The sequence below is a fragment of the Physeter macrocephalus genome, chromosome 19 (genome assembly GCF_002837175.3).
Source record: "Physeter macrocephalus isolate SW-GA chromosome 19, ASM283717v5, whole genome shotgun sequence".
Classification (NCBI taxonomy): Eukaryota; Metazoa; Chordata; class Mammalia; order Artiodactyla; family Physeteridae; genus Physeter; species Physeter macrocephalus.
The window spans coordinates 53,439,051-53,462,278 of record NC_041232.1 but is presented as its reverse complement, the minus strand read 5'-3'; positions in this window follow the sequence as shown (position 1 = coordinate 53,462,278).

The window sequence follows — 23,228 nt, the reverse complement described above, 5'->3', positions numbered from 1 at the left end:
TCAATAAATACCACCCACCATTTCCAGTAGTTTTTTAAGCCAGCAAAAAGATGATCCAGATAATCTTGGGAGGAAGGAGATGTGTGTGGCAGGAACAGAATAGAAAAGAAAAAAGGAAAATTTTCAAAGCAAGAGGGAAAGGGAGGTAGATAAGATGAACAGAGGAGAGGGCTAAATTGTTCATTCTTGGTGGGCTGAAGAGTGGAAGAGCTGGAAACTGAGGCTGCTGCTGAAGGAGGGGTCATGTGTCTGAAGATGTTTTGTTTGTTTGTTTGTTTGTTTGTTTGTTTTCCTAGTGGACAGTGGTAGAGCTCTAAAAATAGCAATGAGGCAACTGTGTTCACCTGATTCTGAGGGAGATTTGTATATGTAGGTGCTGGAAGGAGAATTTTGTCAAGGGGACAGCCAAAGGCTTGGAAAGGTAATAATTAAATATCACAGAAAAATCATCAGGACCTGATTTTGTTGTAGAGGCTGAAAAGATAAAATTGATTCTTTTGTTCCAAGATCACACTATTTATAAAAAGCATAGGAAGAGAAACGAACCCATTCCAAGAGGCTGAGGAAGTCCCCTCTGCTATCATGCTTGGTCTGCCAGTGGTCTGCTCTTTTTATGGCAGTTTTTAATAGCACCACTCCAGGGATCACTACACTTTATGTCAGTGCTGTCATTTAAGTGCTTCTTCCCTAAACACAGTGTGCTTTATACCCTTAGCTACAAAGGTGTTGCTGCTTGGCAGCATTTCTTTTTCATAAGTCATTTAAAGTGTCCTAGGTATCATTTTATGACAACTTTACAAGGTTTTCCTAGGTGACCATAGTTATCCCCTGAAAATATAACTAATGATTTTACTTCCTAATCCTCAAATTTCTGTGGATTCACATTATAACGAAACCTATAAAACTCATAAGATTTGTAATGAAAGTAACCCTGGTGTTCTAGAAAAAATTTTTTCAAATGTCAAGATAGAGTTGGTGGGACATTACAATACAACTGTATAAAATTATACAGCTGTATAAAATTTTTCAGATATTCATGTAGGCTGCCAGTTGCGTAGAATTCATAAAGCCATGAATTATCATTAAGTAGGGAAGGTAAAGTTAAATGGTCAGGGGGCTATGGTTGCCTCCTTAGATGTAAGCAGTGGGTCTAATCTCAGTCATTGTGTCCTGAAAGCAGTAGAAAGAACATGAAGCATGAATTCTTATGAGATTCCACTGAGCTCTCCAATTACTAATCAGGCTTTTCAAGAAAATATTCATGTGAGAAATACATATAGCATACAGTTTATGTATGCCTCTATCCTAGGCACCATGAGGAATGCAAAAGGAGTTAACAGAAATATAAATCTATATGAATTATTTATGAGTCAATAATGGGAAGTAGAAAATAATGGAAGAAAATATATTATGTCATGTTGAATTGAATATGATTGACAGGAAAAGGTACAGGGATTGAAGAAACTAAGCATAAGTTCTTGTTACAGATGAGCTACTATTTTTACTATTATCTTAGACTCATAACTTTATTTTAACTTTCTCAACATTAAAAATAAAAACAAAGATCTGGGACATTAATACAAAATAGTCTAAAAAGATATTTTTGAAGTACAATATTTTATTTAATTAAAATTATTAATAGAATAGTATATATATATAAACACCAGTCTCCAAATTAGCACTAGGCTGCTTGTAAAAATGGTTCAAAACACTAACTACAATGGCATAACTCAGTTGCTGACTCTAAAGAACAAGGCTGTATAAAATCCCACCCAGTTAATAAAAATGAGTATTTTGAATGACTTCATGTACTTGATCCAAGTATATGAAGTTGATTTAGCTTCTTTAAAATACATCCTCATGACTGGATGAAAATGACAATCAGAATATGCATGTAATTGAATTTCCTTTTTCTGACAGTATTACATCTCGTGGCTTAGGATCATCTTGTTGAAAACAGACCAGTGAAGGACATCTATTGCCTAAGTTAAAAGTAACTAATGTGTCACTTAATAGGCCATCTGAAAGAGTTTTAGTGGACAGAAAGATTCGAAGACTTCTCAACAGTGTTTTAACTAATTAAGATCAAAATGTGAACCAGCTAAAAAATGTATATTCTCACACAACTGAAAGAAGATAACAGATGTTCTGGTAAAAGTACATATATGTACATATATGAGGTAAAGGCATTTGTAAATTGATTCTAAAGCAATCAGGGGTTACTCATATCTCTAGGATTATCTAATAGTTTCTCTGTCAATACAGACAGGAAGAAACTAAAGAACCAAATGAGCTTCTAAAATACCTTTCAATTTTCAAATTATATTAAAACAAATTTAATAAATCACAACATAAGTACTGAAACTAAGGCCAATATTATCCACAAATATAGAATGTCTCCAATAACACATAATCAGAAAAATATTGAAAATTTTGGAAAAACATCTTTCCACAATCTTCTCATATTAATGACTAAATGTCTACCTTTAGAGAGTAATATGTTTCAGTTACTGATTTATGGTGAAAGATCCTAATTATATTCTTTCTAGAAAAATATAAACTACATTTTATCAGCTATTAACATTTTAGTGAAGGTGGAGTGAGTGAAAGAAAATCCATTCATCATATGTGTGTATTACTTTGATAGCAAAATCACCCCATTTCCTGAACAGAAATTTATTGTATAAAGTTATCTCAATGATAGAAATTATGTAAGAGAGAGGTTGCAGCAAAATACTACCAGTATTAAGGTACAACAATAATCAGTCATATGTTCCCTTACCCCTATATTTCTCCTTTCCATGAAGAAACATTGCATGCGAGAGAGTATTGCCAGAATAAGAACTTTATACCATCTTTTCCCCAAAGAACACTGATTTTGAAAATGACCCCTTACAGGATTCCAGCAGAGAAGTTCAGCACACAGTTGGAAAGAAAGAAAGAAAGAAAGAAAGAAAGAAAGAAAGAAAGAAAGAAAGAAAGAAAGAAAGAAAGAAAGAAAGAAAGAAAGGAAGGAAGGAAGGAAGGAAGGAAGGAAGGAAGGAAGGAAGGAAGGAAGGAAGGAAGGAAGGAAGACAAATATTTTTTTTAAAAAAATTGAGATTAGTTGCATTGATTAGAGTAAGAAGAATAGTTTCACTTTACCTAAAATTGAGATTAGTTGAATTGATTAGAGTAAGAAGAATAGTTTCACTTTACCTTCATAATTTCTACCTAAGGAGGTCCAGCTCAGTGCCAAGAGAAACCTTCTTGGCCTGCAATTTCTCCCACAGGGAAAAGTGAAAGTGTGTGAGTGAGCTTCTCCAGCTGTGTGGGACACAGTCAAAGAGACCTACTTATTTCTTGATGCATCTAGAATATTTAGTTGTGATCTGAATGTCAGGGTTAACAGTGGCCATATCAAAGGGATGGAGATGTTACTAACTAGAAATCAATAAAAGGAGGAAAACTGAAAAATTCACGAATACGTGAAGATTAAATAACATATTCCTGAGCAGCCAATGGGTCAAAGAAGAAATTAAAAGGGAAATAAAAATGTATCTTGAGAAAAATAAAAAAAGAATGAAACCAACCCTTATCTTATGCTATTCACAAAAATTAACTTGAAATGGACTAAAGACTTAAATATAAGATCCAAAACCTCAAAATACTTAGAAGAAAACAGGGGAAAAGCTCCTTGACTTGGTCTTGGCCACAAATGTTTGGATAATAGACCAAAAGCACAAACAACAAAAGCAAAAATCAACAAGCAGGACTGCATTAAACTAAAAAACTTTTACATAGCAAAAGAAACAATCAACAAAATAAAAAATCAACCCATAGAGTGAGAGAAAATATTTGCAAACAATATGTCTGATAAGGGGTTAATATTCAAAACATATAAGTAAATACAAATCAATAGCAAAAAATAATTAATTGATTGATTATCTGATTAAAAAACAGGCAGAGAACCTGAATAAACATTTTTCCAAAAGAGACATACAAATGGCTAACAGATACATGAAAAGATGCTCAACATCACTAATCTTCAGTGAAATGCAAATCAAAACCACAATGAGCTATAACCCCACACTTATTATAATGTTTATTATAAAAAATGATAAGAAAAAACAGATGCTGGTGAGGATGTAAAGAAAAGGGAACCCTTGTACATTGTTGGTGGGAATGTAAATTTGTGTGGCTACTATGGAAAACAGTATGGAGGTTCCCAAAAAATTGAAAATAGAACTACCATATGATCCATCAGTTCTACTTCTGGGTATATACCTGAAGCAAATGGACTCACTATCTCAATGAGATATCTGCACCGTCATGTTCATTGCAGCTTTATTCACAATAGACAAGACATGGAAACAACATAAAGGTTTATTGACAGATAAATAAAGAAAATATTAGATGTATAGCCATAAATGAAATATTATTTAGCCATAAAAAAATAAATCCTGCCATTTGAAACAACATGGATGGACTTTGAAGGCAGTATTCTAAGTGAAATAGGTTAGACAGAACAAGGCAAGTACTGTATGATTTGTTATAAGTGGAATTTTTTAAAAAGCTGAACTCATAGAAATAGAGTGTGGAATAGTGGTTACCAGAGGTTGGGGAGTGGAGAAAATGGGGAAATGTTGGTCAAAGTGTACAAGTTTCCAGTTATAAGATGAGCAAGTTCTGGTTATATGATGTATATAAGGATGACTAAAATTAAAAATACTGTATTATATACTTGAAAGTTGCTAGGTCTGAAATGTGCTCATTACATACAAATAAAGTTAATATGTGTGGTGAAAGAGAATGTTAATTAACCTTATTATAGTAATCATTTCACAATATATATGTATATCTAAATCATAGAATTTTACACCTTAAACTTATACAATATTAGATGTCAGCTGTACCTCAAGAAAGCTGAGGGGAAAAGGGAGCATTATGTGAGAGCTTAGCCTTCTGTATAGAACATTCTTTACTTTATAATTATGGGTTTTTACATATCAAACTTAGTTGCCATCTCTTGGACATGCCATTAGGGTGGCTCATTAGGTGGCATGCTTACCCACCTCAAGAGTATATTGCACACTATGTGATATACTCCTCAATCCACATTAATTTTATTTCAACATCTTGCACATTATAGCGATTATGAGCAAAGAAGAAGAGTACATTTTTTTTTACACAAAGATCAATTATTGCCTATGTATATAGTATTAATTACAGTGGTAATATATGCCTTGCAAAAGAAAAATGCATCTTTGATATTTTGCCAACAATTTAATAAAAATATTATATTTGTGTCATTGAATTTTGTTGCATATATTTTTACAATATTCTAGTCAAGGAGAAAATGGGAAATACTGATATGTGCTGCTGAACTCCAAAGATACTCTTCTTTTGCTTGGGCTCAAATGATTTGACTGTACTGGTAACCCAGCAACTTGGTACATCTATTGGCTTGTTGGTTACAATAAAAGAATCATTAACATCTGACGCACAGACCAGTGAAGTATGGATCAGTGGCCTGGTGTAGTTTGGAACTTGGGATCATATAGTGAGATCATGTGACCTAAGTTAGACCTTCTTTTTGCTGTGGTCTATAAGTAATCCTCTGAACTACTAAAGGCATGAAGAGACAAGAATTTTAATTTAATGTTATGAATTGTTTAAAATACAGTTATCCATAGGCCACTATTTTTATGTTATTTAAAAATAATTGTGTATGTACACAGATTATCAACATAAATTTCTAGCCTACTTAGCATGGGGTAACTACATACAATTTTATTTCACTAATATACACAAATTAGAGATGATTCCATCTTACACTGTCTCAATTTTCTGTTATTTCAATTCAGTGGATAAATTTAATGTGTACAGGAATCTCTCAATGGTTGTAGACATAAAGTTTGAAAGTGAATCCCAGATAAATCAAAAATTTGCCTTGTGAGATTGGAAAATTCCTTACAGTAGATAAGGAAAAGGAACAGATCATTTGATTTTATTCCAGAATCATATTGGAACTGCACTGCAGGGAGGTTGAGCCAAGTTGGACATGTTCAAGAGGAAACTATCTTGTTTAGAACCCTTGGGCTTGTTTGGGTGAAGCCTGTTGGGAGTAAGTAGATGTAAATGAAAAAGAGAAACTGAGCTGTACTTTTTCCCATGAGCTCTTTTGCCATGGAGAAGGATTTAGACTTGTATCTTTGGAAGCGGAGTTACCTGCTGGTCAGGGAATAAAAATAATGTAGGTGTGAAGAGACTTATATTTGTTAATTATTTCCAGGAGAGTTTAAAAAGCAGGTAGACATGATTTCATGTTTTGGTTGTTGCTAACATGAACAATGGCATCTTTTCTTTTTTTCTTTTTTTACCATTTTGGGTTTTTTTGTTATTGTTTGCCTGCTTCCACTAGTAACTCTCTTTTAGTCCTCTAGAATTGTTTCCTTACCCCAAGCCATTCTTTCTCTTTCTGAAATATATATTATTCTGTCATTTGTATACTAGTTTTCAATGTGTTACAATCTTATTGTCTCATTGTTCAAGTTAAAAGTATGCTAACTACTCATGGTTCAGGAGAATAGATGGGTCATACCTGAAGCATTCATCAACATAAGAATATAAGGAGTCATACTGGGCCATAAATCTCCAAGAAATAAAAGCATCAATTAGAGAAATCCTGATTGCTAATCCTGATGTTGAGTTTTAAAGGTTAGTGTCCATCAAAACATATGTAAACTCTCTCAGCCTGCTCACTTTGAATTTATCAAATATGAGACATTAAATTATTTTTCTTCTTTTTGGCCATGCTGTGTGGCTTGCGGGATTTCAGTTCCTGGACCAGGGAGTGAACCCAGGGCCTCAGTAGTGGAATCCTGGAATCCTAACCACTAGGCAACCAGGCAACTCCCTAAAATATTTTCAATCATTTTATTTTTAAGTTATAAGAGCACTGGAAATGAAGAGGTCTATACATTCTCCCCACTATCTCCATCTCCTCATCCAGTTTGTGAAATGACTCACACATTATTGAATTCAAATCCAGTGCATATCACATTCCAGTGCAACCTGTTAAGTGACCCTGATTTTTCTTCATAGGTGGTTTTGCTACTGCCAAACTTCTTGATCAGCTAGTGTCCTGAAAGTAGTGGTGGGCATGGGGAGCAGAAAGGGAGGGGAATAATCAATTGTAGCTGCAAAGGATTGGTAATGAAGATCAGATATAATCAGAGACTGATAAATCTTTTCTCAGAGAAAGATAAGTGGCCTTAAACTACTTTATCAGTAAAAGATTTAATGAAAACAAATTGATTAGGCTGTAAACTTAGAAAGATAGGAAGAGAATATAAAAAAATAAACATAAGGAAAGGAGAAGAAAAGAAACAAAATGTAGAAATTAATGCAATAGAGAAGAAAAATATACTACTAGTAAAGAAATTTTAAAGTGTTAAAAATTAAATCATAAAGTACAAAACTGGTTAATTTAATTAAGAAAAAGGGGAAAAGTGAATACACACTATCAGATATGCTAATAAAGAAATAACCACAGATATACAAGAAAATATATATTCCTTATAGGGAATATTTTAATCAATTCTATACAAAAATCTAAAAGCCATAATGAAAATGGATGATTTTGTAATAAAATATAATTGATCAAAATTAATCAAAGAAGATATGGAATCTCAACAAACTATTGCTATGTAAAATTTTAAAATTGCTTCAATCAGGGGGACTTCCCTAGTGCTCCAGTGGTTAAGTCCCCATGCTTCCATTGCAGGTGGTGCAGATTTGATCCCTAGTCGAGGAACTAAGATCCCACATGCTGCTTGGTGTGACCAAAAAAAGATAAAAGAAAGTAAAAGAGAAAAACATAAGCACAATTTTAAAGAAACTTGCTTAAATCAATAAGAAGGAAGGAAGGAAGGAAAGAGGAATGGAAAAAAGGAGTGACTTTTCCTCCAAAACAGAATAAAAACAAAATAGATCCTGATAATATATTCACTCTGACTACTAACATAAATGTCAACAATTGTAAGCTTTAAAAGAAAAAAAGAATATTAAAAACATTAACATGTCAACCAAATAATTAAATAGCATTGTAATTTATGAATATCAAATTAGCAATAAAAAATATAAAAATATAAAACATTAAAAAATTCTGCTGAGAAATGTGAAAAAGTGCTTGAAAAAATTATTTCTTGTTCTTCGATTAGAAGCTTAAGAATTTAAGGAATAAAATCTCCTTGAATTTCATTGTATACATTTAATATTAACAATTAAAAGAAAAAAGCAGAAATCACTGTGGCCTACCACTTATGCCATTAAATAACAAGAGAATCTGGAATTATCTGCCCACTGTAAACAAAAAGGAAACTGGATAAAATACATACAATAACTGTTTTCACACTTTGGACAATTGGCAAGGCAAGATTGTGATGTATAAGAAAAGAAAAACAAATAAAGTAAGCCCAAAATTGGTCTGTTTTGCCAAGAGATAATTTCTAGACTAGCAGAGGAAGTTTTGCACAGTCTCAGGATATAAGCCCAGTATATAGAAATCAATTATATTTAAATATCAATGAATTATTAGAACTTAAATTCCAAAAAGGGCTTCCCTGGTGGCGCAGTGGTTGCGCGTCCGCCTGCCGATGCAGGGGAACCGGGTTCGCACCCCGGTCTGGGAGGATCCCACATGCCGCGGGGCGGCTGGGCCCGGGGGCCATGGGCGCTGGGGCTGCGCGTCCGGAGCCTGTAGGAGGCCCGCGTACCACAAAAAAAAAAAAAAAAAAAAAAAAAAAAAAATTCCAAAAAAAAAGAAACAACTTAAGGATAAATTTGACTAAATATTTGCAAGCCATATACACTGATAATTACAAAAACTGATAAAATCAAAGAGATACATAAATGGAGAGATATACCATTTTCATGGATTATTGGGCAACTTTAAACATTTTTCCCAAAGTCATTCATAGATTCAAAGTAATACCTAAAAAAAATCAACAGGATTTCTTGAGAATTTGATGAGCTGATTTTAGAATTTATATGGAAATGAAAATGGTTTAGAATAATCAAAACAATATTGAAATAGAACAGTGTTGAGGATTTTGCCTTATTTGAAGACTTACTATAATGGAAAAGTAAATAAGATAATGTATTACCTGAGAAAGAATACATACATTACCAGTGCAACAGAATAGAGAGTCCATCAATGAATTTACCTTGTATGTATGAGTCCAGACCCATATATACATTGTCAATTGATTTTCAATAAAGGCAACAAGGTAATTCAATAAGGAAAAGCATCTTTACAACAAATGATGCTGGGTTATCTGTGTGTGTGTATACATATACAAAATAAGGAACCTCAAACTTTACCTCCCAGTATAAATGAAAGTTAACTCAAAATAGATCATAAATCTAAGTGTAAAAACAAATACTATAAAGCTTGCAGGGGAAAAAAAATAAGAAAACATTTATGTACCTGTGGCAAGCATATTCGTCTTCTATAGAGCTCAGAAAGAACTAATCATAAAAAGCAAACATGATAAACTGACCTTTATTGAAACTGAAAACTTTTAATTTTAGCTCTTTGAAAGACACTGTTATGAAAATGAAAAAGCAAACCGCAGACTGGGAGAAAATATGTGAGATATATATATATATATATATATATATATATATATATATATAAAATAACAAATTTCCAGAAACTGTATTAAAATTTTTCCATTAACTCCATAATGACACAAACCCAATTCTTAAAATGAGATGAGTTAAACAGACACATCAGAAATAAAGATATACAACTACCAAAAGCACATAAAAAGAAACCCAACTTCAGCAACCTTGAAGGAAATGTAAATAAAATCCATAGATACGTATTCCTACACGCTCATTAGAATAGCTAAAATTAACATATACACACATACACATAATGACGTATAATGTTAGTGAGGATGTGGAGTAACTAAAACTCATGAACTGCTGGTGAAAATTTAAAATCGTTCAATTTGAAAAAGAGTTTTATAGTTTCTTAAAATGTTAAACATGCAATTTCACAAAATAAAGGAATTATACTGTTAAGTGGAAGAGAAATGAAAATATGTCCACACAAAGACTTGCATATGGTTATTTAAATAATCTTTATTCATAATAGTCAAAAATTGAAAACAACCCTAATAATGCCCACCAATGGATGAATGAATAAACAAATTGTGATATACCACGTAATGAAATAGTACTCAGAAATAAAAAGAAATAAACTACTGGTAGACAAGCACATAATCAATCTAAAAACATGTCCAAGAAACTAGACACAAAGAGCACATGCTGTATCATTCCATTTATGTGGAACTCTAGAAAAGACAAATTTAATCTGCACTGAGAAAGCAGAGCAGCAGTTGCCTGGGGCTAGTGGTGGATGGTGATTTACTGGGAAGTTACTTAAAGAACCTTTTGGGTGATGAAAATATTTCCTACATTAACTGTGGCAGTGATTACATGGGTAAAACAATTAAACTTATTAAATGTTATATAAATTATAATCCAATAAAGTGAAGACAAAAATAAATAAACAGGATGTTTTTAGGAACTAACCAGAGGGATTTTATGCAGATATTAGCTAATAGTACGAGATAGAACATATTTCACAGATGCAGTAATTATTACAGTTTGAAACAATGTACAAATGGATCAGAATAGAGACACAGGGCTTTCACCAGTGTTTTTAATAATTAATTAAATGAACATGTAAATCTTACAAATAATACTCTATAGGCAGGAGTTCAGAATTAGGTTTTGAGTTTTCATAGTTTGTTCAGGGTAAAGCAAATTTGAAAACATGTCTATTACCACAAAAAAGATTCTATAACCAAGGGATATATTCAGAGTACATTTGTGCTCTCTGCAAAACAAATCCATATGGATAAAGGATTATTTGCACAATAGTCAAGCTGCATCTTTTAAAATTTTAACTGTATAATGTACCAATACTAAATTGATGCAATTCTTATTTTTTGTCCTCTATTTAAACAATTTATTTAGTCTGAGTATAATGTGGTGACAAATATTTTATACAAAAAGTGGAATTCAGATACCTCAGTTTTCCTTTAGGAAGGCTCATTTGCCTTTTAGGATGCTGTAACATTGACAGTAATATATATATAATCTGAAGAGGTCAAAAATATTTCAAATCATGTAAACTTTAAGGAAAAGTTATGCTATAAAATTGTGGGAGGAGGGGAGTGGGAGAGGTGGATGGCTAAAACATACTAAATTTCAAGGGGAAAGAAATGAAACTAAATTCCAAGATTTACCATTCCTGTAGGAAACCAGAATGCATCCTTGCAGAGCTAGTTTTTTGTAACTTACGAAAGTCATGGTGAAGAGAGATAAGAAGTGGATCGAAGAAAGCGATAGAGACTTCAGAGGTTCAGGCAAACCTCTGATGTCTCCAGTCTGGCATTGTCTCTGGTCTTTGAACGTGCCAGGCACAGCCTATCCTGGGGATCTTTGCACTTGCCGACCCTGCTACCTGGAAAGCTCTTCCCATAGGTTTACTTTCTCACTTTCTTCCCACCTTCACTCCAATACTCACATACTCAGAAAGGTCTTCCCTGCTCACCTTACTTAAAACTAAAACCTGCCTGTGATCACTGCTAGTCTTCATTTCTTCCTCTACCCCCACCCTATACTTCTTGTTACACATTCCTGCTTTACTTTCTCCTTAGCACTTTACATGGTCTGGCATAATTAAGTGAATAGGTAGGTAGATAGATAGATAGATAGATAGATAGATAGATAGATAGGATTATATTTTTTTCTTCACTTTATTGTTTGTCTCCCATTCAGAATAGCCTCATGAGGTCAGAGACTTTTGTATGTTTTGCCACCACTTTTTCCCCAGCACCTATTGTGATGCATAGCGCACAATGGCACTTAATAAACATTTATTGACTGACTGATTAACCAAATGAATGAATTAGTGATTGACTGAAGACTGAAAATTAGGGATAAGGCTTGAAGTTTAAAACTGATATATGGGGTTGGAAAAAAATACATATGACAGTCTCATGGACTACTCGATCCAGAAAATCCTTCTCTAACATTTTTAAAATAGTAAATTTAGGGTTAATAAAGAGTTTTTATTACACACCAGAACTGGGCCCATGTGAAAATACCTTAGTGAAATTCTAGATAAATCAATGAGGACAATGCAAAATGGGCTTTAATGGAAATGGGCATTTTTTGTGAAATTCTAGATAAATCAATGAGGACAATGCAAAATGGGCTTTAATGGAAATGGGCATTTTTAATAAATAAAGCTAATCTCTGAATTGTCACTATGATAGATATTCCTGCAACTATAAAACATCTGATGCTACTGATGGAAGCTGATTCTCAGGCTAAATGAAGCATGATGCCCTACTGTGACAAATCCAATTAATCTATTTATTCAGCAAATATTGAATACTTTTACTAAATAGAATACCTGGGCAACAATGGGAATTATTTTGGTATTCTTTTGCCTGACGTGGTTCTGAAGAGACCTACATATTTTAGTTCCAGAATTTGACCTCAGTACTTAGTCTTGTCCTCCTCGAAGTAAATCTCTAGCCTGTTGATATCTTAAGTGTTTGTGGAAACTAAATACAGTACCAATAATAATTGAAATTGAAATTAACTTAACCAATTCGAAGTCCTAAGTAAGATAACATGAGTGGATGCTTATCTTTTTTCATCACCTTGATGCTGAGTCATTCTCATATACCATGTCTTACTCCAATTGCCCCACTTTACACAGTGGTTTGTGTTTGAAATGTCACTGTCTCATGGCTTTCATGCTATTATTGTGAGATCTCTGCTAGTGTCATTGTGCAAAAGTTCAAAAATGCATTAAAATTTCTCAACAGCTGTGGCAGAACTTTAAATGCTACCCTTATTTTTAATTCCTTGCAGGAAATCTTTGTGATTAAAAAAACAACAACAACAACAAGTAGGTTCTTTCTCCTTTAATGTATGTTGCAAAATGTCTGCAGTACTTAAAAATAACCTAGGAAATATTTTTTGCTTTTTAAAGTTTGAGAGATTATAGAATACCATCTATTTTAGCAGAAATTTTTTTCCAGGACAAATATTCTCTGAAATAAAGTTCCTGGCACAAGGCAAAGTCATTTCTCCTATAATAAACATTTCATGTGTTTATTTTTATACAAAATCTACCCCCTCATTCCAGCTATTTATTTCTCATACATGATATACAAAGTAGAAATTATGCTACAAACTAAGAAAAAAGATGAATGAAACATAGTTTTATCCCATGAAATAGTGTGGATTTCATATAACACAGGAAAGAGTTGAGGCCATTCAAAGAGACCTGTGGAAAAATTTATTTGTAGGAAAATATGTAAAAAAGACTTATTAAAAAATAACTATTTCTGTTACCAATAAAAACCCCTTGCCTTGAAAGAGATACTGGTTGTTTAATTAAAAGAATATAATTGAAAAAAAATAACTGTACATAATTATATAGAATAATATAAGAAACACTCTGATAGATACCAGTTTAAAAACATAAACATTTTGACATATCCACTTTGAAACTTTTCCTTAGGAAAGTAACATTGAAGATTCCTCTCCATCTGTGGCTGGAGGAAATGCCTGTCTAAACACTGGTATATGTTATTGTTTGTTTACTACATACATATGTGTATTTAACAATGTAAAGTATTAGTTTCATATTTTTTCTATGTATGTAATTGACATCATTCTGCACAGCTCCTTCTACAGCTTTTTCTCAATATTATGTTTTGAAATTAATTCATATCTGTAGCTCTATCATTTATATATATGTCTATCGAGTATTCCTTTGTGAGAATATGTCACAATTCTCCTGCTTATAGACATTTAGTTGACTTCAGTTTTTCTCTGTGTGGCAATAATCACTCACATACATTCTTCCCCATGTCATGAGTTAGAATTTCTCTGGAGTGTATGCTTGTGAGTGGAATTGCTTGGTCTTAGAGAATGAAACATTTAAGTTTATTATAAATAAACTACCTGTCTTGAGTTGCACCAATTTATATCATTATCAATACACTGAAAGAGTCCCCCTCACTGTAGCCAGTGCTTCTCACAGAGTGTGGTACCACATTCTGAGAAGCATTGGAAATTTGTGGGGAAGTTTTGGGTTGTCATAATGTTTGGAAAGTACTACTGGCATTAAGTGAGTGGGGGTCAGCAATGTGAGATGACTAACCTGCCCTTATGTGAAGAATCATTTTGCTCCTCAACTTTTGAACATATAAGTGAATATTCATGGAGATAAAACAAATCAACCGAAACTTGTAAGTATCAGTGCTATCACATAAATTAGCTTCTGTATGAATCCAAAGAATTTTTGCTTAGTTTAACCTATGCTGAATTTTCAATGACTAGGACCACTGTGTAAACTATAGAGAGAAAACCAATATTTTGTGGGAGGTACAGATATGCACAAAACTTGGTCACTACTTTAAAGAAGCACATCACTAATGACAACAATACCCAGGGTCATTAAATTGTCTACCAAAAATAGCAGGTCTTGACTCACTGCTGTCCTTTTCACAGTGATACAGTTGCAAATGCCTGACATATGCTGTCCTGCCCAGGCATTTATGTATGAAACTGTACAATCATAAATTGTAAATTACTTTCTTTTAGTCTTCCTTTCATACTTTAATTATGATATATATTATACTACCATGAATTATATTATTGGTTTTTTTTAAGTATGTATAGATAGGTAATATTACCTATGAGTTTTTTTATTTGGCTAATAAAGGAGACATTATGCCCAGCACATGTATTGGCAAACATTTTAACTTTTGCTAATTAGATACAGGTGAAGTTTTTTTTTTTTTCAGGTGAAGTATTTTTTTTTTTATTTTCCTGATAATACTTAGGTTACATATCTTTTCATGTCTTTAATGAGCATTTTTTTCTCGTTATGTATTGTGTTCATAAACTTTGAGTTGTTTAGCTTTTCCTCAAGATTGGCTAAATTCTGAATACATACCAAAGAATAATCATTTGTCACTTAGATGTATTATAAATATTTTTCTGCCATTCATTGTCTTTTAGGGAAGTTAAAATTGTATTGTATTGCAATTTACTATATTTAAACTATACTAAGACTTTTATAGAAAATTAATATTATCTGGAATAAACATTTTCCCAGGAATTTATATAATATCTGTAACTATATATCTTTAATTTTTTTTTTCTTTGCCGTTTTGGAGGAAATGCTAATTTTGAGTGGGAAGTTTTGTGTGCATACATGTGTTGTTTTTCCTTTTCTTACTTCATCCTCCCTTTTCTTACCTGTCTTTGTCTCATGATTTTGATCTGGCCCCCACTTCTCTCTGGACCTCAATACTTATAGTAATGGTTCAGATCTCTTTCCTGCTAAGCTATTAGGGATTTTGCACTTCCCATCATCCAGCCAACTCTAGTTTGTTGCATTTGCTGATCACATAGCTTTGACCTTGTCCTCAGGCTTCCCTAGATTCTTAAGTTTCTGCCTTTTCAAGTGCATTTTGGAGTAGACTGTTCTGAGCACTATTCTCTGGGTGGCTTCAAGCAGATGATCCATTACTGAATGCCATGGCCATTATCTACTCACAATCTCAGAGACCAGCAAGCCCAACTTCAGAGCTGTGCTCCCTCTTTCTTCTCTGCATCTGTTCTATTTTTCTGGACCACAAAAATATATAATCCAGTTTTTGAGCCTGCATAAAGTGTTTTTTTTTGTTGCCATTACTGCTGTTTACTCTTTTATATCTTCTGTATCATTGCTATATAATTGAAGCATGGTCTTTGCCTCAAGTTGCAAACTTCTGACATTAATAGAATTTGAAAACACATTCTGAGAGAAAGGAGGTAGATTATGCACTTGTTAAATGCCACATATTAAGACATATATCTACTCCACATTTGAAGGGAGAATGCCTAGGCTTATGATGAAGAAGATATATCCCAGTCTTATGAACAAGCATAACTCTACTCTTTTCCTGAGGCAAGACTGTAATTTCTTAATAACAATCCAAGGTTTTAAGTTAATGTAGCTGCCACAGAGGCAGTGAGTATAATTGAGACCCACTAAGTGTTTATGTGCTCTTGTCTTACCTATTTTCATTTGTGAGTCTAGGATGAAAGTGATAATCATTTGATTGTGCATATTGGCTTTTTCATTTTTTAAAGTGAACGTGTCACAACATTTTTAATCTAAAAGAATGTCTCATGCTGTGATAATCAACATGATAAAATGTAAAAATAAATAGCCCACATTTAAAAGATTCCTTTTACCTACCAACAAGCCGTATCTGTTGAATGTAAACTTAATTGCAGTATATTTCCTTAATGGTCTCCTTTAATTGGTTACTCTGCTATGGTATCTTTGGAAAGTTGAAGTTCTACAACAAAGGATTAGTGGTTATTCTTACAAAGAATCTTGTAATGGTCAGAATACACAGAAATAACATTTTCTCAATATTTAAACATTAAGTGAAAATGAATATACTTTGATTTTCCTGGAGTTGAATTCTTTTTACAAGGATATTAAAATTTATAGCAAAGAGAGCACGGTTGACAGAAACTAGAGCTATTTACAAAATGCTAAGAAACAGGAAAATTTACCTAGAATTTCAGCCTCCTTCATTTTTTCTATATCCTGTAGGGCTTTGAAATTGTGAACTCTTTGAAGACAGAAATGTATCTGTTTAACTGTAATGTCCATTCAACCTAGTAATCCACTCACAGAGGTGAATCAACACTTGCCCACATAAATGATGAAATTAGGACAACATTCTCTCCTCCTGCACTATGAGACAGAACTATGTGGTGTCAATTTCTTTGTTTCTCCAAATGTTTAAAGATTATACTATTCAAAAAATAAAGTGATCTAATGGACCTCCAGAAATAATCAATTTATTAATTATTAATAATAATTAATCATGTAATAATTAATCATGATTAATAATTAATTAATCATGTAATTTTTGTCAAGTCAATTTTTACAGAACTTACCTTTGCACTCCTTTCTCCACACATTCACAACCCTTGCTCTGAGAGGTATCTTACCCTAATGTATTCAAGAACCATTCACTATGTGCTTTAAATTTTGCATAAATATACTCATTCTGTTCTTACAATATTGCAACTTTCTTTATTCACCCAACATTTTTCAAAGTAAATCTGTATCTATACAAATAGTACTTATTCATTCATTTCTCAGTACATACAAGTTATAAATTCTTCTCACAATGGACTTCTTCTTCCAAGTTTTTGGAATGCAAAGACATTTAGTTTTACAAAGACTTGGAAACTGGAAGTACCACACCATGAGTTTGTGATAACTCCTGACTTATATATCCTTTCTAGCCCTTTGCACAGTTGTGCCTCTAAAGGTCAATGATTAAATTTATGCACAAAGTCAAGTCTATCTCAAGTTGTGATGATAAAACTTGCTTTTATCTTTTTTCATTTCTTTTCTTTTAAAATTTCTAATTATATGTTTTCCCCTACTCTATATTAAAATCAATCTCAGAAGATGGTAGATTAGGAGAATACAGAGTTTGCATCTCCTCACAACTAGGGCACTTAACAGGCACTGGTGGGGGACCTTGGACACCTAAGGGGACAAGAGGAAACCCCGAGTGACTGCGTAGGATGTGGGGGAGGGGAGTGAGGTGGGAGGAGGAGTGGAGGTGGGATGGGACCAGTGCCCCTGAGGGGCGGCTGGGGGAGGGGAGTGGGTCTCACTCTCAGGAAGGACCCAATCATGATGAGAGGATCAGTGGGGATGGGGAGAGACCCTCAGAGGATCTGAGGATCCAAAGGGAATGCGACCATTTCCCCTGCCCACTCGGGTCCTGGCAAGCTTGCTGGAGTCCTGGGCCTGATCCTCCCCCCTTGGAGTTCCCCTCTAGCTGCACTGAACCCAAGTACCACCCCTCACCCTCCCAGGGCGTTTTCTCATGAGTGGGTCTTGAGCCTAAGCCCCACCCCCATCGAAGTGCCACTTCCTGCCTAAGCTCTGGCCTGCCACAGCCAAGGACTTTTCCAGCCTTTTTTTTTTCTGTTACTGTGGTTACTCTGTTTTACCTTGGTGTTGTTTTTCATTTCTATTTTTATTTTTCTAATTTTATTTTATTTTTTATTCCTTGCTATTGTTCTGCTTTTTTTTTTTTTTTTTTTTTTTTTTTTTTCTGTGCTGCATAGCTTTCAGGATCTTGGTTCACAGGCCGGGGGTCAGGCCTGAGGTCCTCTGGTGGGAGCACCAAGTCCAAACAGCTAGATTAACATAGAACCTCAGATCTCAGGGAATATTAATCGGAGTAAGATAGCCCAGAGATCCTCATCTTGGCACCAAGACCTGCTTATACTAACTGCCTGTAAACTCCAGTGCTGGAAGCCTCAGGACAAATAACCAGTAAGACAGGACCACAGGCCCACCCATCAAAAAAATTTGATGACAAAGAAATATGTTATAGATGAAGGAGCAGGATTAAAAAAACCTAAAAGATGAAATAAACAAAGAGGAAAGAGGCAACCTACCTAAAAAAGAATTCAGAGTAATGATAGTAAAGATGATCCAAAACCTCAGAAATAGAATAGAGGCATGGGTTGAGAAATTACAAGAAATGTTTAAAAAAGACCTAAAAGAACTATGGAACAAGCAAACAGTGATGAGCAACACAATAACTGAAATGAAAAATACACTATAAGGAATCAATAGCAGAATAACTGAGGCAGAAGAACAGATAAATGACCTGGATGATAGAGTGGTGGGAATAATTGCCAAGGAGAAAAGTAAAGAAAAAACAGAATGAAAAGAATTGAGGACAGTCTCAGGGACCTCTGGCACAACATTCGAATTATAGGCATCCCAGAAGAAGAAGAGAAAGAAAAACGGTCTGAGAAAATATTTGAAGACATTATAGTGGAAAAGTTCCCTAACATGGGAAAGAAAATAGCCACCCCAGGTCCAGGAAACGCAGAGAGTCCCATACAGGATAAACCCTGAAAGAAACACCAAGAGACAAATTAATCAAACCAACAAAAATTAAATTCAAAGAAAAATTATTAAAAGCACCAATGGAAAAGCAACAAATAACATGGAAGAGAATCCCTACAAGCTTATCAGCTGATTTTTCAGAGGAAACTCTGCAGGCCAGAAGGGAGTGGCAGGATATATTTAAAATGATGAAAGGGAAAAACCTACAAGCAAGATCACTCTACCCAGTGAGGATTTCATTCAAATTCGACAGAGAAATCAAAAGCTTTACAGACAAGCAAAAGCTAAGAGAATTCAGCATCACCAAACCAGCTTTACAACAAATGCTAAAGGAACTTCTGCTCTAGGCAGGAAACACAAGAGAAGGAAAAGACCTGCAATAACAAATCCAAAACAATTAAGAAAATGGCAACAGGAACATATATATCAATAACCATGTTAAATGTAAATGGATTAAGTGCTCCAACAGAAAGACATAGACTGGCTGAATGGATACAAAAACAAGACCCGTATATATGGTCTCTAGAAGAGACCAACTTCAGAGCTAGGGACGCATACAGACTGAAAGTGAGGGGTTGGATAAAGATATTCTATGCAAATGGAAATCAAAATAAAGCTGGAGGAGAAATACTCACTTCAGATAACATAGACTTTAAAATAAAGACTGTTACAAGAGACAAGGAAGGACACTACATAATCATCAAAGGATCAGGCCAAAAAAGATATAACAATTGTAAATATTTATGGACCCAACATAGGAACATCTCAATTCATAAGGCAAATGCCAACAGCCATAAAATCAGAAATCAACAGTAACACAATAATAGTGAGGAACTTTAACACCCAACTTACACCAATGGACAGAATATCCAGACAGAAAATTAATAAGGAAACATGAGCTTTAAATGACACAATAGACCAGATAGACTTAACTGATATTTATAGGACATTCCATCTGAAAGCAGCAGAATACATTTTCTTCTCAAGTGCACACAGAACATTCTACAGGACAGATCATATCTTGGGTCACAAATCAAGCCTCAGTAAATTTAAGAAAATTGAAATCATATCAAGCATCTTTTCTGACCACAATGCTATGAGAATAGAAATAAATTACAGAAAAAAATGTAAAAAACACAAACATAGGGAGGCTAAACAATATGTTACTAAATAACCAAGAGATAACTGAAGAAATCAAACAGGAAATCAAAAAAATACATAGAAACAAATGACAATGAAAAAACGACAACCTAAAACCTATAGGATGCAGCAAAAGCAGTTCTAAGAGGGAAGTTTTTAGCAATTCAATCTCACTCAAGAAACAAGAAAAATCTCAAATAAAAAAATCTAAACTTACACCTAAAGCAATTAGAGAAAGAAGAAAAAAACAAAACCCAAGGTCAGTAGAAGGAAAGAAATCGTAAAGATCAGAGGAGAAATAAACGAAATAGAAATGAAGAAAACAACAGCTAAGATCAACAAAACTAAAAGTTCATTCTTTGAGAAGGTAAACAAAATGATAAACCTTTACCCAGACTCATCAAGAAAGAAAGGGAAAGGACTCAAATCAATAAAATTAGAAACAAAAAAGAAGAAATTACAACTCACACTGCAAAAAGACAAATGATCATAAGAGACTACTACAAGCAACTATATGCCAATAAATTTGACAACCTGGAAGAAATGGACACATTTTTGGAAAGGTTCAACTTTCCAAGACTCAACCAGGAAGAATTAGAAAATAAGAACAGACCAATCACAAGTAATGAAGTTCAAACTGAGATTAAAAATCTTCCAACAGGGACTTCCCTGGTGGTACAGTGGTAAAGAATCTGCCTTCCAATGCAGGGGATGGGGGGTCAATCCCTGGTCAGGGAACTAAGATTCCACATGCTGCAGGGTAAGGAAGCCCACACACCACAACTACTGAGCTCGTGTGCCTCAACTAGAAAGCATGCATGCTGCAAACTACAGAGCCCATGCACTCTGGAACCTGCACGCCACAACTACAGAGCCCCCATGCCCTGGAGCTTGCACACCACAACTAGAGAAGGGAAAACCTGCATGTGACAACTAGAGAGGAGCGCACACATCACAACGAAAGATCCTGCATTCCTCAACAAAGATCCCACGTGCCACAACTAAGACCAAACACAGCCTAAATAAATAAATAAATAATTTAAAAAATCTTCCAACAAACAAAAGTACAGGACCAGAGAGATTCTTAGGCAAATCCTATCAAGAATTTAGAGAAGAGCTAACACCTATCCTTCTCAAACTCTTCCAAAAAATTTTCAGAATGTGGAACACTCCCAAACTTTTTCTACAAGGACACCATCACCCTGATACCAAAACCAGAGAAAGATGCCACACACATACAAAAAAAAAACACCAAAAAACAAAAAACAACTACAGGTCAATAACAATGACGAACATGGATGCAAAAATCTTCAACAAAATACTAGCAAACAGAACCCACTAACATATTAAAAGGATCATACAGCATGATCAAGTGAGATTTATCTCAGGAATGCAAGAATTCTTCAATATATGCAAATCAATGTGATACACCATGTTAATGAATTAAAAATAAAAACCATATGATCATCTCAAGAAATGCAGAAAAACTTTTAACAAAATTCAACACCCATTTATGATAAAAGCTCTCCAGAAAGTGGGCAGAGAGGGAACTTACCTCAACATACTAAAAGCCATATACCACAAACCCACAGCAAACGTCATTCTCAATGGCAAAAAACTGAAAGCATTTCCTCTAAGATCAGGAATAAGACAAGGATGTCCATTCTCAACAATCTTATTCAGCATAGTTTTCGGAGTCCTAGCCACAGCAGTCAGGGAAGAAAAAGAAATAAAAGGAATACAAATTGGAAAAGAAGAAACAAAACTGTCACTGTCTGCAGATGGCATGATACCACACAAAGAAAATCCTAAAGATGCCACCAGAAAACTACTACAGCTAATCAATGAATCTGGTAAATTTGCAGGATATAAAATTAATGCACAGAAATCTCTTGCATTACTACACACTAACAATGAAAAATCAGAAAGAAAAATTAAGGAAACAATCCCATTTACCATCACAATAAAAAGAGTAAAATACCTAGGAATAAACCTACCTAAGGAGACAAAAGACCTGTATGCAGAAAATTATAAGACACTGATGAAAGAAATTAAAGATGATACAAAAAGATCGAGAGATATACCATGTTCTTGGATTTGAAGAATCAATATTGTGAAAATGATTATACCACCCAAAGCAATGTACAGATTCAATGCAATCCCTATCAAATTACCAATGTCATTCTTTCCAGAATTAGAATAAAAAAATTTACAATTTGTATACAAACACAAATAACCCCAAATAGAGAAAGCAATCTTTTTTTTTTAACTTTTTATTTTAGATAGGAGTATAGCCGATTAACAATTTTGTGATAGTTTCAAGTACACAGCAAAAGAACACAACCATACATATACGTGTATCAATTCTCCCCCAAACTCCCCTTCCATCCAGGCTGCCACATAACATTTGGCAGTTTTCCCTGTGCTATACAGTAGATCCTTGTTGGTCATCCATTTTAAATATGGCGGTGTTTATATGTTGATCCCAAACTCCAAGAGCTATCTTGAGAAAGAAAAATGGAGCTGGAGGACTCAGCCCTCCTGACTTCAGACTATACTACAAAGCTATAGTAATCAAGACAGTATGGTACTGGCACAAAAAAAGAAATATAGATCAATGGTACAGGATAGAAAACACAGAGATAAACCCACACACCTATGGTCACCTAATCTATGACAAAGGAGACAAGAATATGCAATGGAGAAAAGACAGTCTCTTCAATAAGTGGTGCTGGGAAAACTGGACAGCTATATGTAAAAGAATTAAATTAGAACACCACCTAACACTGTACACAAAAATAGACTGAAAATGGATTAAAGACCTAAATGTAAGACCAGACACGATAAAACTCTTAGAGGAAAATGTAGGAGAAACACTCTTTGTCATAAACCACAGCAAGATCTTTTTTGACCCACCTCCTAGAGTAATGAAAATAAAAACAAAAATAAACAGATGAGACCTAATTAAACTTAAAAGCTTTTGCACAGCAAAGGAAACCATAAATAAGACAAAAAGACAACCCTCAGAATGGGAGAAAATATT